Source organism: Pristis pectinata, chromosome 19, assembly GCF_009764475.1.
Source record: "Pristis pectinata isolate sPriPec2 chromosome 19, sPriPec2.1.pri, whole genome shotgun sequence".
NCBI lineage: Eukaryota > Metazoa > Chordata > Chondrichthyes > Rhinopristiformes > Pristidae > Pristis > Pristis pectinata.
The window spans coordinates 6,474,354-6,489,212 of record NC_067423.1 but is presented as its reverse complement, the minus strand read 5'-3'; the positions used below and the strand labels follow the sequence as shown (position 1 = coordinate 6,489,212).

Sequence of the window (14,859 nt, the reverse complement as noted above, 5' to 3'; positions counted from 1 at the left end):
TCCTAATCTCCATTGAGCATACCGCTATGTGAATCCATACCCACACCATGGTAAACACAAACTGCCAAGGTACTGGGTCACAGGTGTGTTGGCAAACTTCGACACGGCGTTAGGATGTTGGGGGGGGAAATCCCTTTGGTCAACACAAGGGCCAGGGATTGATGCGTGGCCAACCCAATCCACTTTCGTTGAAGGGGGTAAATTGGATGGAGGTGAGGACGGATCCGCAAGGTCTGGCGAGATTTCGATCGACAGCAGTTAACAACCTTCATTGTGAAACTTGGTGGGTGGCGATGCCCGCACTTGTGTCGGTCATATTAATGCGCAGTAGCGGCGGAGAGAAAAAAAAAACGCCATTTCCAACACCCAAATTCATTGTGTGTATCAGCTGCTCAGAAGTGGATACATTTCACTACAGATATACAAAGCGGCTGCAAACACGCCGCTACAGCGGGAAACGCGAAGAAACAACAGCGCCTGTAAATACATTTCTACAATTCATTATAATAAGCGCAACAAGCCAGAAGGAAAATAATGCAAATTTCACACCAGCACACATTGCTTAGTAAAAAAAAACCGAGCTTCAAGTTTGCCTGGGATGTATCAGTTTCGCAATCGACGAGTTTAAACGGCACGGTGTGGTTTATTCAGGCTACGCAGTGTAACTAATTTGGCAGGCAATAGTTAAGATTTTTTTTTAGGTGCACACACGTACCCACATCTTCGCTCTTCCCGCTGGAAGTTTCTATATTTTTTTGTGCAGAAATCGCGCAGCGAGCATACTGCTCAACGATTTTGAAATATAAGGCCCGGATAATGATGTCAATCAGAAGATTAGTAACGTTTTGTTGACTGTGTGTGTGTTTTTCCATGCACAAGGAGGGTGCGGGGGTACGGATCGAAAAGTTGGGCGTGGATGCAAAAAAAAATCGATTTATAATTGGCCAAGGGTAAGTCTTCAAAAAATTTGCAACTGCTGTAAAGGTCATAAGGAGTTGGCAGGAAAATAATTGGCAACGCATGCGCAGCGAGAGGATGCCATATTGGAAAGAGGCTTGAAAAAAGATCTCCTAAAACTGGTCATGTAACGACGGGGATAACATTTTTACACTAAGGGAAATAAACTTGATACCGGTAAGTTGGGTCGCCGCGGTTCATTTCTTTCGCTGCCCGGGCGTGCAAGTTGCTCTAGTCTGTCAATTTCTACTCGATTCTAACGCTGGGGGATCTTTTTCTCGCTGAAGACCTGAAGCTGGTTTTGCAAAAAAAAATGACGTTCAAAGCAAGTTGTGCAAAGTGTTGTGTGTGTGTGTGTCTCTCTCTCTCTCTCTCTCTCTCTCTCTCTTCCCCCCCTCTCTCTATTTATTAGATCCGTGTGGCTGGCAAACTCGCGGGGTTAAGGGGGGTATGGGGAAAATCCCCAACATTATTTTTTTTGGGGGGGGGCAATCATTCCCCGAAATGCAAACCGGTTTACTTATTGTGGATTTAAAAAAATATATGCAATATAATTTTTTTTCAAAACTAATATCCTGCCATCTCTGCTTTTGACCTGCTTTCGGTTTTGCAAAGCTGACCTGCCTTGTGATGCTTTCTCGGCGTGACCCGCACACCTCGATAGTTTTAATAGCATTATTTTGTATTTTCTGGTGCTATTAAGTCTTTTCAGCTCGGCATTTGGCAGTATTTTGTTGGAGGTTACGTAACTGCCTGTATCAATATTGAACAACCTTGCCAATTTCAATATGGCGGGGAAAGGTGTTTTTTTTAAAGTGAAAAATTTTAAGGCTTTTTTCACGGGAAAAAACAAAACCGCCTTCACGTTCGACTTTTGTCCAGTGCGTTTTGGTGCGCTGGCAGGTCTTTTAGTGAACTAAATGATAAATTAAGGCGTCGCTATTTTGGCGAAGTTTTTTCTTCTTGAAGACTTTCCTGACTAAAAGAACTATGCTGGCAAAACACCAAGCTGGGTTTCTGTCTTCAAGGGGCTGTTCCTCAGCATCAACCACTGATGAAATTAGAACGAAATATGTTGGAAAATTTGGCGTTACATCGTTTGTCATAAAAATCTGCAGTGAAATTCATACCGGGAAGTCAGACAAGCCTATTATATATGGGGATTAATGATGATGCATGGCATATCGTGTGTTGCATTGCTAATTACGTTTTATTTTCCACGTAAACCACTTGTTGGCGTTCTAGATTGCATCTCGTATCTGAGATATCAGAATACAATAGCGACTGTAGAGATTATGGGGGTACTGGGAGGGAGATTTTTAAGGAGGCGGAGTAGATTTTGGTTTAACATTTACTTTTGGGTTATAGTAGGAGGGTTCTACAGAGCAGTTTCAGACTAAATAAAAAAAGACTTCCTGATTATCATGTTTTTTGTATATTAGAAGCAGCCTGCAATTTCCATTATCGCCCACACCAGGTAAGGATTTTTACTCGTGAGGGACAGAATTATCTTTTAGTCTATCACCCCCCCCCCCGAAATAAAATCATTAAATGTGCCGAATTTGTGGTAAAAACGTAGGGGCTGGTCTATTGAAACGCGTGTAATAACATTTGAAATCCAAATTGCGTTTCACATTTACGTGGTTTCTCGGTGAGGGTGGAATTATTAGCCAGAGTCGCTGAGAGTGGATTTGTTTGATGCAAATAGGCAGCGAGGAGATCCATTTTTATCTTTGCGCTGGAAATCAATATGCCGATATTCACGGCAAGACTTCGCTCCTGCTAATCAGATACAGTGGTGGGTACACGTCCACCATGTGCTTCCGTGCGGCAATTGTTCTTAATGTTAGCTTCAGAGCTACAATTGCAAATCAAGATATAACCCTTGTCCCCGATATAAAAGAGGGTTTGGTTCTTCAGCAGCAACTGCTCGCCGTTTGGCGCCATGCGCATATCGTAAGCTAGAAAGATGTGGGTCTTATCACTACCCATCTGGGTCCTAAAGCCCGCGAGTTCCTTCATTGAATAAAAGCACCGGTTTTGGACTGTATGCATCAGCAAACGTTTGGGTTTGTTTGATCACCGATTATGTTTCCTTTATTAAAGTGGCTCGAGTGCCTTCTTATTTCGTGTCCCCGGCGATTAGCGTAGTTTACAGAGATGCTAAAGATAATATGCAAAGATTATCGTAATTCCTCTTTTGTTTTTTTTATTTGAAAGCTAGTGTTTTAGGTACTCGTCAGCAGATGGGGATATTATCATTCTGCGCAGTTGGAAAGTGAGGAGTTATCAGGCACAGTACCTGTCTGCATAAAACATGGCAATTCTGCAATTTTACTTTAAGTAATGATTTTACGGAGTGCCACAATGATTAGCGATAGTGCAAGATTTGGGCATGGTCACTGACTTTTTGTTTTAAACATACATGCTGATAACTCTACTTAATGTGTGTTCATTGACTTATTCCAGAGGTCACCTTGAAATTATGTACAGAGGAACATTTGAAATGATAAATTGAATACAATATAGGTAAAATGACACACGTCTGTTTCTGTCGCCGATATCTTAAATGTGGCGAGTATCTTGTACCAATCCGTTTGGTAAAGTGGTCCCTCAACAACATGCAGAGCAGTTTGCTGCTTGCAGAAGCCAAGTTTATAATTGCATTGTAGCGCCGTGGTTTATTTAGAATATTTCGATGTCCCATAAATGTTTGCCTTTGGCCAAATTGAATATTTGTTAATGCAAATGCGCTTTTAAATGTGGACATTCGGATTATCCACAAACGTCTAAAGTAGCGCTCTACGTTTGGCTACATGATGTAGTCTCATGTGCCAGTTACAGAAGTGCAGAACAGGCGTGATAGAACAGCAGTTTTTCCCGCGATTCACACTCCAAATGCTTTTGGCATCCACGCGAATCTTTCAGCCCCTCCAAGAATCAAAATGTCCTGATGAAGGGTTTTGGCCGGAAACGTCTCTCCATAGATGCTGTCTGACCTGCTGACTTTTTTGTGCGTGTTCCTACGAGAATTACAGTAGCTTTAAGCCCCGAAATATTAACTGCACTGAGTTCATATTTTGTCATTGTTTAGAAACACTCCTGGAATGAGGCCTGAAAGTCTGCAAGTCAGTTATAAGTTGGCCTCCTTTTGTATTTCTGTGTCAAATATGATATGCAAGTTAGTAAGTCACTAATAGTGCCACCAAAGGGTTAATGTACCAGATTTTTCTTTTACTAATACAAGAATAATGATTACCACCCCTTGCCCTGAAATGGAAGTATTTGGAGATATCTTTGAAGTCAGTAATTTCTTTATGGAATTTGGAACATCAATTTGATGTATTAAAGCAATGAATATTGAAAATGGCTTTTTCACTTCATCTTTTTCTTAAAGATAGGTGAAAGGTGGACAGTGGACAACACGTGAAGGGAAAGAAATAGGGCACGGTGGCAACAAAGGAGGAATGTGGAGCAACAAACAAGATTCTGGAGAAACTCAGTGGGTCAGGCAGCATCTGGGGAGGGAAATGGGCTATTTCCCGCCAACATCTTGTGTGTTGCTCAGATTCCGGAATCTGCAGTCTCTTGTGTCTCCAAAGGAGAAACCTTGTGTGGGTTGAAACTGAGCTGGAAGGGATTGTCTGGTACAATGTTGGTGCACAGCTATTGAAAGAGTGGGGCCTCCAGGCACTTCATAGACTATCCATTCTGGGTAGCCAAACGTGAAGATGAAGGGTCACTAATCCCGATGAAAAGTCTCGACCTGAAACTTCGATTGTCCATTTCCCTCTGTAGATGCTGCCTGACCTGCTGAGTTCCTTCAGCGCCTTTTGTGTTGCTCCAGATTTTGGCATCTGCAGTCTCTTGTGTCTTCAAACGAAGGTGCATAGCATCCATTGCATATTCAACAAAACATGCTTTATTAATCAAGTAGCCTTTAAGGTCATTCTGAACCAATTTCCATCCAGTAGCTTCAACTTCATATACAGAAGCACAGTTCCTGTAGACAAGAACAAAATACCCTGGGCTGTATCCGCAGGAGGATTAAATTAGAGGTCAGCTTTTCTTCCTTTATTAATTGATACTTGTAACCCATGAGGCTCTTGGGTGGAAGTTGGCTCGTTGCTTGAGTTTTCTGTGGAGATGGAAATTGCACATTAAATGCACATCTATCCAAGTGTTTATTTTCTGATCACTACCAGCTATGGCTAGTGTTGTGAAAGTATAAAGTTAAATGCTGCCACTGTTTATAATGAATTAGGAAAGCTCCAGGGGTACTTTGAGAGCGAAATAAAACTGCAGATGCTGGAAATCCAAAATAAAAGCAGTAGGTTAGGCAGCATCCATAGAGAGAAATTGTGATCTTGCATTAGGACTAGGAACAGGAACATGTTTAATTTCTAACTTTTTCCAAAGACCATCAACCTGAAATGCTAAGTGTTTGTTCCCCCACAGTTGCTACCCGACCACCTGAATATTTCGAACATTCTGTGTTTACTGCAGAAGTACTTGAGTTTAGAAGGAAACGTGGTTGTATAACTCGATGGTCAATGGACGTTGGCATGCGTTAATGAACACAGCGATTGGATACTTGATTGTTCCCCTTACTGTTGCCTAGAGACTAAAGCTGCTGAAAAGTTTACAAAACTGCAGTATGACTGCAAAGCAATAAATTATATTGTGGTATTACAGCATTATATATTTCTAAAATCATTAGCTTGTCATTGGATTTAAGTTGCGGTAATAGCTTACGCGCGTTTTCATTCAGTATTTGGGAGAAATTGTTTTTGTCCCTTTCCTGAGAGCTCTGGTTACAACTATAAACGTCGTATAAAGTCTAGGAACTACGGACGAGGCGATAATTCATCATAATCCTTAAAAAAAAAAAGCAGCTGTATCTTACTGAGAAATATTTGCCTGAGATGATAAAAGACCATTGCAGGCATCGGTATGATGAATATATATAGGGTATGAGTTGATGGCAAAATTATTAGTTGCATAATTTATAAGGAAAACGGCTATTACTTTACTTTTTTAAAAAACTGTTTTGCAGTGAATGAGCATCGTTTATGTAACTGTTCCATCTATTTTTATCTCTTTGTTGTTTGATTCAGTCTCTAATGATGCTCCCGGCTAATGCAATGGGGAGAAGGCAGGATGCACCGTGAGCAGGGAAGACTGGAGGTCCATCTGCAGCTATTGTGCTCTCTGCATGTCCAACGGGACGTCCCGGCAAGGCTGCACCTGCCGCCGGGGCTGCTGTGGCGCCGCCCCACCGCCAGGGCGGCGCTGGCGTGGCGCCCGCCCGGCACGAGGGCGCTGCCCCTTCAAACGGCGCGCGGCCGGCCGGCGGCCAATCGCTGCAGAGGGGGGGGGGGGGGCGGCCGGCCGACCAATCAGGGCGCCGGGAGCTGGTTGCGTCACCGGTTGGTCGGTTCCCTCCGTCGGGAGGGGGGCGGTGTCGCCTCCAGCGCCTCGGTTTATTTGACGGAGGGCGGAAAATAATTAAAGGGGACGGCGGGAGACCCGGGGGGGGGGAGGCCTAATGGCCCCGGGCGTCGAGTGGAGCCCGCCCGGCGGAGGCTTCGACGCTTGTCTCCCGTTGGGGGCCCGCGTCTCGGTAAAGTTTGGCGGATATTGGAGGAGGGGGGGTACACACCTGAAGTCCGAGCTGTGATTCAGTGTTGGCGGCGCGCTGACACCGGGAGCCGTGGTTCACACGTCCGTCCCCCCTCCTTCACAGCGCCCTGGGCTGTGGTGCTGGGGGCAGGGGGACGTCACGGCCGTGACTTGCTGTTTACGTCATGGGGTGGTGGTGGTTGATTACGTCACCAGCTGCAGTGTACACAGCTGTGTGTGACGTAGCTGTGGTGCACACAGGTGCATGTCATGGCAGGGACACTACCGCTGGATGTGTGGTTGAACAGGTCACCTGCAGTGTATGTAGTCATAGAAACGTAGAAAACCTACTGCACATACAGGCCCTTCGGCCCACAAAGCTGTGCCCACATATCCCTACCCTCGACATTACTAGGCTAACCCATAGCCCTCTATTTTCCTCAGCTCCACGTACCTATCCAACAGTCTCTTAAAAGACCCTATCGTATCCGCCTCCACCACCATTGCCGGCAGCCCATTCCATGCACTCACCACTCTCTGAGTAAAAAAACTTACCCCTGACATCTCCCGTGTACCCACTCCCCAGCACCTTAAACCTGTGTCCTCTTGTGGCCACCATTTCAGCCCTGGGAAAAATGTATGATGTAGCTATGGCAGTATATACAACTGCATGTTATGGCTGTGACTCTTGCGTATGTTGTGGTTGAACATGTCACCTGCTACAGTGTATGTAGTTATGTATGACATAGACAAGGCAAGATGTCTTTAGTCACATGTACATCGAAACACACAATGAAATGCATCTTTTGCGTAGTGTTCTGGCAGTATATACAACTGCATGTTATGGCTGTGACTCTTGCGTATGTTGTAGTTGGATACATCACCTGCTATACGCAGTGGCATTTGTAACTTTGGCATTATATAGAATTGCACATCATGGCCGTGACTGTATTGTCAAATGTCATAATTGTGTTTGAATATGTCATCTCTGACAGTGTACACAGCTATGTATGATGTAGCTATGGCAGTATATACAACTGCATGTTATGGCCGTGACTCTTGCGTATGTTGTGGTTGGATACGTCACCTGCTACACTACGCAGCGGCGTGTGTAACTATGGCATTATATACAAGTGCATGCCACGGCCATGACTATTGTTGAATGTGTCATAATTGTTTGAATACGTTACCAGCTACAGTGAACACAGCTATGTATGAAGTAGCTATGGCAGTATTCACGGGTGCATGTCATGGCCGTGACTCTATTCAAGTTCCAGTTTATTATTGTGGGCATATGTACCCAGGGTATAAATGCCATGAAACTTTTTTGCAGCAGCACAATACACTACAAACATGACACAAGTTACATAAACTTAAGATAAATTGTACATAATTTGTACATCTCTATTTCTGTATATGTTGTAGTTGAATACATCACCTGCTACAGTGCACACAACTATGTATGGCATAGCCATGGCAGTTGCACTATTGCTGTGTATGTCGCGATTGTGGTTGAATATGTCACCAGCTACAGTGTACAGAGCTATGGCAGTTTACACAGTTGCATGTAATGGCTGTGACTCTTGTTTTACATCATGATTGTGGTTGAACATGTCTCCAGCTACACAGCTATGTATGATGTAGCTATGGCAGCATACACATCTGCACAGCATTGCAGTGACACTGTTGCTGTTCACTTGTTAGTCCGTCATGGCTGTGGCTGAAAACATCAGGAGCTACAGTGTACACAGAGACTGACATAACAGTGGCTATATACATAGCCCTGACATACACTAGCTAGTGCATGACCTAGTCATGACAGTATTCAATAGAGCTATGTACACTGTGGCTAGTATATGAAGTTGCAGTGGCTGTTTATGTCAGAACTGTGTAAAACAACAAAAAAAAGCTTTATTTGTCAGAATTGCATCCACTGTGGTGGCTGTATGATGTAGTAGCAGCTATATTCATCAGAGCTATGTACGTTGTAGCCAGTGTATGACACAATAAGTGTATTTGTCAGCCATGTACAGCTGGTGTATGACACAGCAGCACCTGTACACGTCAGAGTTAAAGGTCTAACTTGATGTATACAGCTGTTGCTACATCATACACTCATGACTGTCATGTCGATAATGTATATACTGAAGTCTTTGGCTAGAGCTGTGTGCAGGTCATGGCATGGCATTTGTAATTGTGTGTCAGGGATGTCACTATAACTGTATTACCAGCTATCCATATAATCTTCTATATAGTTTGTGATACTTTTGAGCAACTCTGAGTGGGAATGATCAGTGAAGTGAGGGGTCAGCAGGAGGTCCATACCAGATAATGGTTCATCTTTGCAGGGCACATCTCAGTCATCTGTGGATCCATGCAATGTTGATAGCCATATATCTCCAACCTTCAGCCATTTTTCAGCGGTTCCAACTATTTTTTGTTCTTCATTCTCAGGATGTAGGTGGCATTACCGAGGATACTGCTCATCCATAATTTCCCTTGAACTGAGTTGCTTGCTAAGTAATAAGGGTGACAAAAAGACTCGACTGGGAAAGCTCAGTGGATTTTGTTCCCTAAAGGGTGCTGGTGAACGAGTTGCATTTTTTTCACAATCTATTAGCTTCATAGTTAGGAAAACTAATATCAACTTATTAACACCATATTTATTTAATTAATTGAATTTAAATTCCTTAGTTGCTGCAGTGGGATTTGAGCACGTGTCTCCTGATGTCTTCTAATTCACCTCTGGTCTACCAGTCAAGTAATATTACCGTGCACCTACACTTGCCTAATATGGATTTGTATTTATAAATTTAAATGCCTTTTGGCAGGGTCAATTGGCAGTACTCGTGCTTCTGCATCAGAAGGCTCAGGGTTCAAGTTGCATTACAGATAATTGAGCACAGAAATCTGTGTTGACACTCTAAATAGTGTTGAGGTGTTGTCTTTCAGATGGGACATTAAACCGAGGCCCCTATAACTCTTGAGGTGAATATAAAACAACCCACAGAACTACATTGAAGAACAATGGAGTTATCTGTTGTCTTTACAAATATTTATTGCTTAACATCCCATAACAATATTTTTTATTTTTGTGAGGGGCTTCGTACATGCAAATTGCTGTCTACATTTCCTGCATTACAACAGTGATTATGCTTTAAAGGCACTAATTGGCTTTGGGATGTATTGAAAATGGTGGGAATGTCACTATATAAGTGCACCTTTTACTTTTGGCCTGCAAGTTTCAAGTCCATAATGTGCACGTCTCCCCTCGCAGGATGCATTGTGGTAAAATAGTTGCATTTTTATTCATACGGGTGAATAGGATATATACTTTAATGTTGTGTTGGATCCTGGTTAAATGATGCTTTGATTTTTAGTCTTGCTTTCAAATTCTTGTTCAGGCTTGTCTCCCACTATCTGTAGGGCTACCTTGCCCCATGACCCTCCAAGATGTTTGCAGTCTTCTAATTTTGTTTTCTTGAATGTATCAAAATTTAATTGATTCACCATTGTCAGCTGCACCATGACACTAATCTCAGGAATCCCCTTGCTAAACCACTTTATCTCTATCTTCCCTTCTGCTTTAAGATTCTCCTTAAAATCTATCTCTTTGACCAAACTATAGGAAGGTTTCCTTAATATCTCTTCATGTGACTTGCTGTAATGTGTTTTGTAGAGTTACACTTCCATCAAGCTCATTTTGCTTAGTGAATAAATGGATGTTTTTATTCCTGTTTAAATGCTGTACAGAGCAGCTCTAAGTATAATCTATTGGTCCATTGTTCTGCATTGCAGTTCCATTAACAGTGTCCCTTTAAAGGGGAAATTGACAACTTTTTACTTTTGAAAACCACTGTACCATAATTACAACAGTGTCATGGCATAGATGATTTCAATGCTTTAGAGAACAGATTATGGAAGTTTCTGGTACTTTATTTTTGTTCTATATCAGTGTTATTTTTAAGTCTCAGAAATCTTTAGTGCAGGGGGCATTTACTTTGTCTTGCTTGTGATTGTTCTTTGAAAGACTGGTTGTAATTGACGTGTTCAACCTATTCCAGCACCTTTATTTATTTTCATTCCATCTATTTATTATTTATACAGCTCTGTAACAGGCTCTGGCCCAATGAGCCTGTGCTTTAGCCTTGGAATTCCTCTTCTGGAGCACCTGTTTAACATTGGAATCATCTATGAAATTGGCTTCTGCAGTAAAACCTCAATAATCCATCATCCTTGGGACATTGGTACTAGATTAGCAGATTTTCCAGACTATTGGATGTTGTAAATCCTGACATCCGTAAATACTCTTCCATCTACTAGGCTATTTGTCAATGATTTCAGACATCTGGTATTGATCCAAACATCACATTTATTTCACTTTTTTTACATGTTACATAATAGTACAATACATCTTCCAGTGAACCTGGTGAATTTAAAGAGACTAGGAAAAGTATAAGATGGGGTCTGACTGCAGACCTACTCACATATCTGACCCTAAGTGTTCTGGACCTCCGTACTGGCTCTAACCACACACCTGGCCACAGTCCTGGCCGTAACCCCAACTGCACTTCGGACCTCTGGCTCTGGCCACGCACTCTGCTTGCACTCTGGATCTCTGGCTTCCATTCTAGCCTGGACCGTCAGGATTTCCAAAAAAAGGAATGTTTTTCCCTCTTTTTCAGGGCAGTGTTCTAAATCTCAACATTTCTCTGATGTGTATACTTTCTCCTCCGTCATCCCTCTGGGCTATTTGTCAGTAATTTCAGACTTATGACGTTAACCCATTCACTAGAAGGAATGGGTTTTCTCCATCAAAACCTCCCTTTATCTTGGAAAAAATCTTTCCTTCCCTCTCCCATTGGGTAGAAGAAACACAAGCCAGAAAGCACATACCACCAGGCTCAAGGACAGCTTCTATCCCGCTGTTATAAGACTATTGACTGGTTCCCTAGTACGATAAATTGGACTTTTGACTTTGCAATATACCTCATTATGACCTTGCACCTTATTGTCTGCCTGCACTGCACCTTCTCTGTAACTGTAACACTTTATTCTGCATTCTGTTATTGTTTTACCTTGTACTACCTCGGTGCACTGTGTAATGAATTGATCTGTATGAACGATATGCAAGACAAGTTTTTTCACTGTACCTCGGAACAAGTGACAATAATATTCCAATTTACCTCTTGATCTTCCCTCCCAAAATGTGCTGTCCTAACTTTCCAATCTCTTGGTGGAAATATTGATTGCGTTTAAGTCATAAAGTTAATCTTACCCTATGACGTGTTCATTTGGTGATGTTTCCTTTTACTCACGTTTCCTTTAGTCTCTTAGTGAGTTTATACCTGAACCATATTGACCAGGTGGGAGGGATCTGTTAGATTGTGTATTTGAGATTGTGAGGTGAGGACTTGGACTAATGATCTGGATTTTGACCCAAAATGTCGACAATTCCTCTTTTTTTTTTCCCTCCACTTCCCCTGCAGATGCTGCTTGACTTGCTGAGTTCCTCCAGCAGATTCCAGTGTCTGCAGTCTCTTGTCCTCTGGACTGATGATCTATCTGATCCACACTCCGTATTGATGCCCACTAAAGTTTAGGTTAAATAATGGAGGGCAACTAGTTTCATGGTAAAATAATCACTTTTCAAGAGCTGAGGTGAAAGATGTGCAGGAAAGTCTGGTAAAGTGAAAAAAAGATTTTTATCTCAAGCCATTAAATTTAAAGCCATTAGTTTTATACCTTGGGTATTGTAAATTGGGACAGGAAATAACAATGGTACTTCTGGGGAGAATTTTCTGAATGATGTGAGAATATTTAAGAGTGAGATGGTATGAAAGATAAACAGCATTTTTGTGTACTGTGCTTCATTCTTGATATGGGGACCGATTACATTTGTAATTATTCACGATGCTTCTCCTAGTTGATTGTTGATAAATTTCCGGTATTTCAAAAGGAAAAAGATGATCAAAATGATCACTGCAGACCACCCTTTGTGCTTCAAGTATAGAGTAGTTCAAGTCATTCATTTTCTCCAAGCATAGTGCATGATTCAAAGGGAAATATAAAGAAAGCAGAAGACACTTAATTATACATTTAAAATACATTCTCATTATCTCCTTGGAAAGTTTACTTTCCAGTTTTTATCTAGTCAAGTACTGTTTCAATTGCTGAATCTAGGAGCAATGTAAATTGGTGATGAAATAATTATTCTATAATTTTACAATATCCAGTTAACTGTCTGCTTTCAGTTCAATGATTTGCATTTGTTTTACTTATTCTATTCTCGCTTTATATACATAATGCCTTTTCATGTATCAGTACACTTGCTCTTGAGCGTATTTTCTAAAGCTAGCTTTTGCTTGTTTTGCCTAACTTTTAGTTTTCCGCGAGTTCATTTTTTAATGAACCATATTCAGTATAACATACTAAGCTATTGGATTACTGAGAAGGTAGTTTGCGTGCGTGATTATCAAATTGTTATTGGTTTACATTTGGCAACAGAAATATGAATTTTCAAAGTGAAATAGATCAAAGTACAGTTCCTAACTCTGCAGTAATTCCAAGAGTGAGAAAATTAATGTATCAATGACCGATGCATCAGTAACTTGTAAGTTAGGTATATTTTTACTGTTGTAGATAACACCCAGTCTAGGAGGAAAAAGTTGCTTCCCTGCTATTTCCACATATGTTGTTCATAGTGGAAAATGCTTAAATAGGGGAAAAAAAACAGTTTCCAGCAATGTGTGCTTGGAAGCTGACAATCTGTTGATTTTAGTTTGTATATTTTTCTGGGTTCAGACTTCAAAATTAGTCACTATTGAGCTCTGAAATATGGAAATTAATATTCATTTACTTTGTGAAAAATCAGTTGGAACACTGAGATGGCGAGAGAGCAAATATTAATTTACTTTCTTTAGTTTGGCCTGTTTTGCATTTAAAAATTTTTACATTTCATTTTTTTAAACTTTCATCATTCACCTTTTTATCTTTTTCTTTTGCTTGATGAAGGATGTTTTATGTGTGCTTCCAAAGCAAAGGAACATATGGCAGAGTAAATTGAAAGGTGGATTTTTACTGAAGGCAGCCAGAAGGGAATGCAGGCCTTCTCCACTTGCCACCAGCCGCTTCTCAATACATTTTCCCAACACAGAACTTTTGAGATTTTCTTGTAAACCAAATTTTCAGAAGTGTGCAGTAATTTACTTCGCTTCAGTGGTGGATTTAATTGTGTTTAATGGCAAAAAAGAATGCAGATGCACAAGAGCAGATGCTTTTGGCTGCAGTCCTTGTGTTTATTCAGTCATGTTGCTGGGCCCTTTGTGATTGTGTTCTCTAAGAAGATAATTTGTGAAGATGTCACAAACTTGCGGAGGAATTTTTCTTCACACACCTTCCCCACACTTATTGGGTTCCAGCTACTATCACATTAACATCTTTGTAGAATTAGTTGGTCTGTCCCTGTCTGTCATTTCATGGTGCATTTGCATAGGTTGCACTTCTGCTTCATTGGATTGTCCTTCATACATCTTTTCAATTCACAAATTTTGAACGGGAGCTGTTTTTTTAAAAAAACATTGGAAAGCAAAACAGAAGTAAATAATTGGGAAACCTTTCCAGTCTTAGTGCCACAATGAATACCATTATTGGACTTCCTCATTGGCAGACCTCAGTCAGTCAGGATTGGTAACAGCATCTCCTCCTCACTGACCATCAGCACAGGTTCAGCTCAAGGCTGCGTGCTTAGACCCCTGCTGCACTCTCTACACACACATTGTGTGGCTAAGCAGAGCTCCAATGCCATGTACAAATTTGCCGACAACACCACTGTTGAGTCAGCATACGGGAGTGAGGTGGGACGCCTGGTTGAGTGGTGCTACAACAACAACCTCTCGCTCAGTGTTGGTAAAATTAAAGAACATCATTGATCTCAGGAAGAGGAAGGAGGACGAACATTTGTCAGTCTACATGGTGGAACGGCAGTGGAGAGGCTCAGGAGCTTTAAATTTCTGGGTATTAACATATCGGATGATCTGTCCTGGGCCCAGCGCATAGATGCAGTCACAAGGAAGGTGCGTCAGCATCTCTCTTTGAAGGTCAAGGAGGTCTGCCGTGTCACCGAACACTCAAATCTCCACGAATATACTTTTGTAAATATCCTGACTAGTTGCATTGTGGTCTGGTATGGCAAATTGAATGTGCAGGAATGCAAGAAGTTGCAGGGAATAGTGGACTCAGCCCAAAGCTTCATGGGCACATCCCTCCCCACCACTGAAG

At 41.7% G+C, this 14,859-nt stretch overlaps 1 protein-coding gene across 3 annotated transcripts in view; it reads left to right on the top strand.

Moving 5' to 3' along the window:
• Window positions 1–900: 900 nt before the first annotated feature.
• Window positions 901–14,859, top strand: part of sfmbt2 (Scm like with four mbt domains 2) — a 172,201-nt gene continuing 158,242 nt past the window's right edge. The window contains exon 1 of one of the 3 annotated variants that reach the window (XM_052033972.1): window positions 901–950. The gene's annotated coding sequence lies outside the window, so the exon portion shown is untranslated. Of the gene's footprint in view, window positions 951–1,009; window positions 1,135–2,318; window positions 2,435–14,859 lie in introns of those variants that run through there. The other 2 variants (XM_052033970.1, XM_052033971.1) reach the window with 2 other exon arrangements.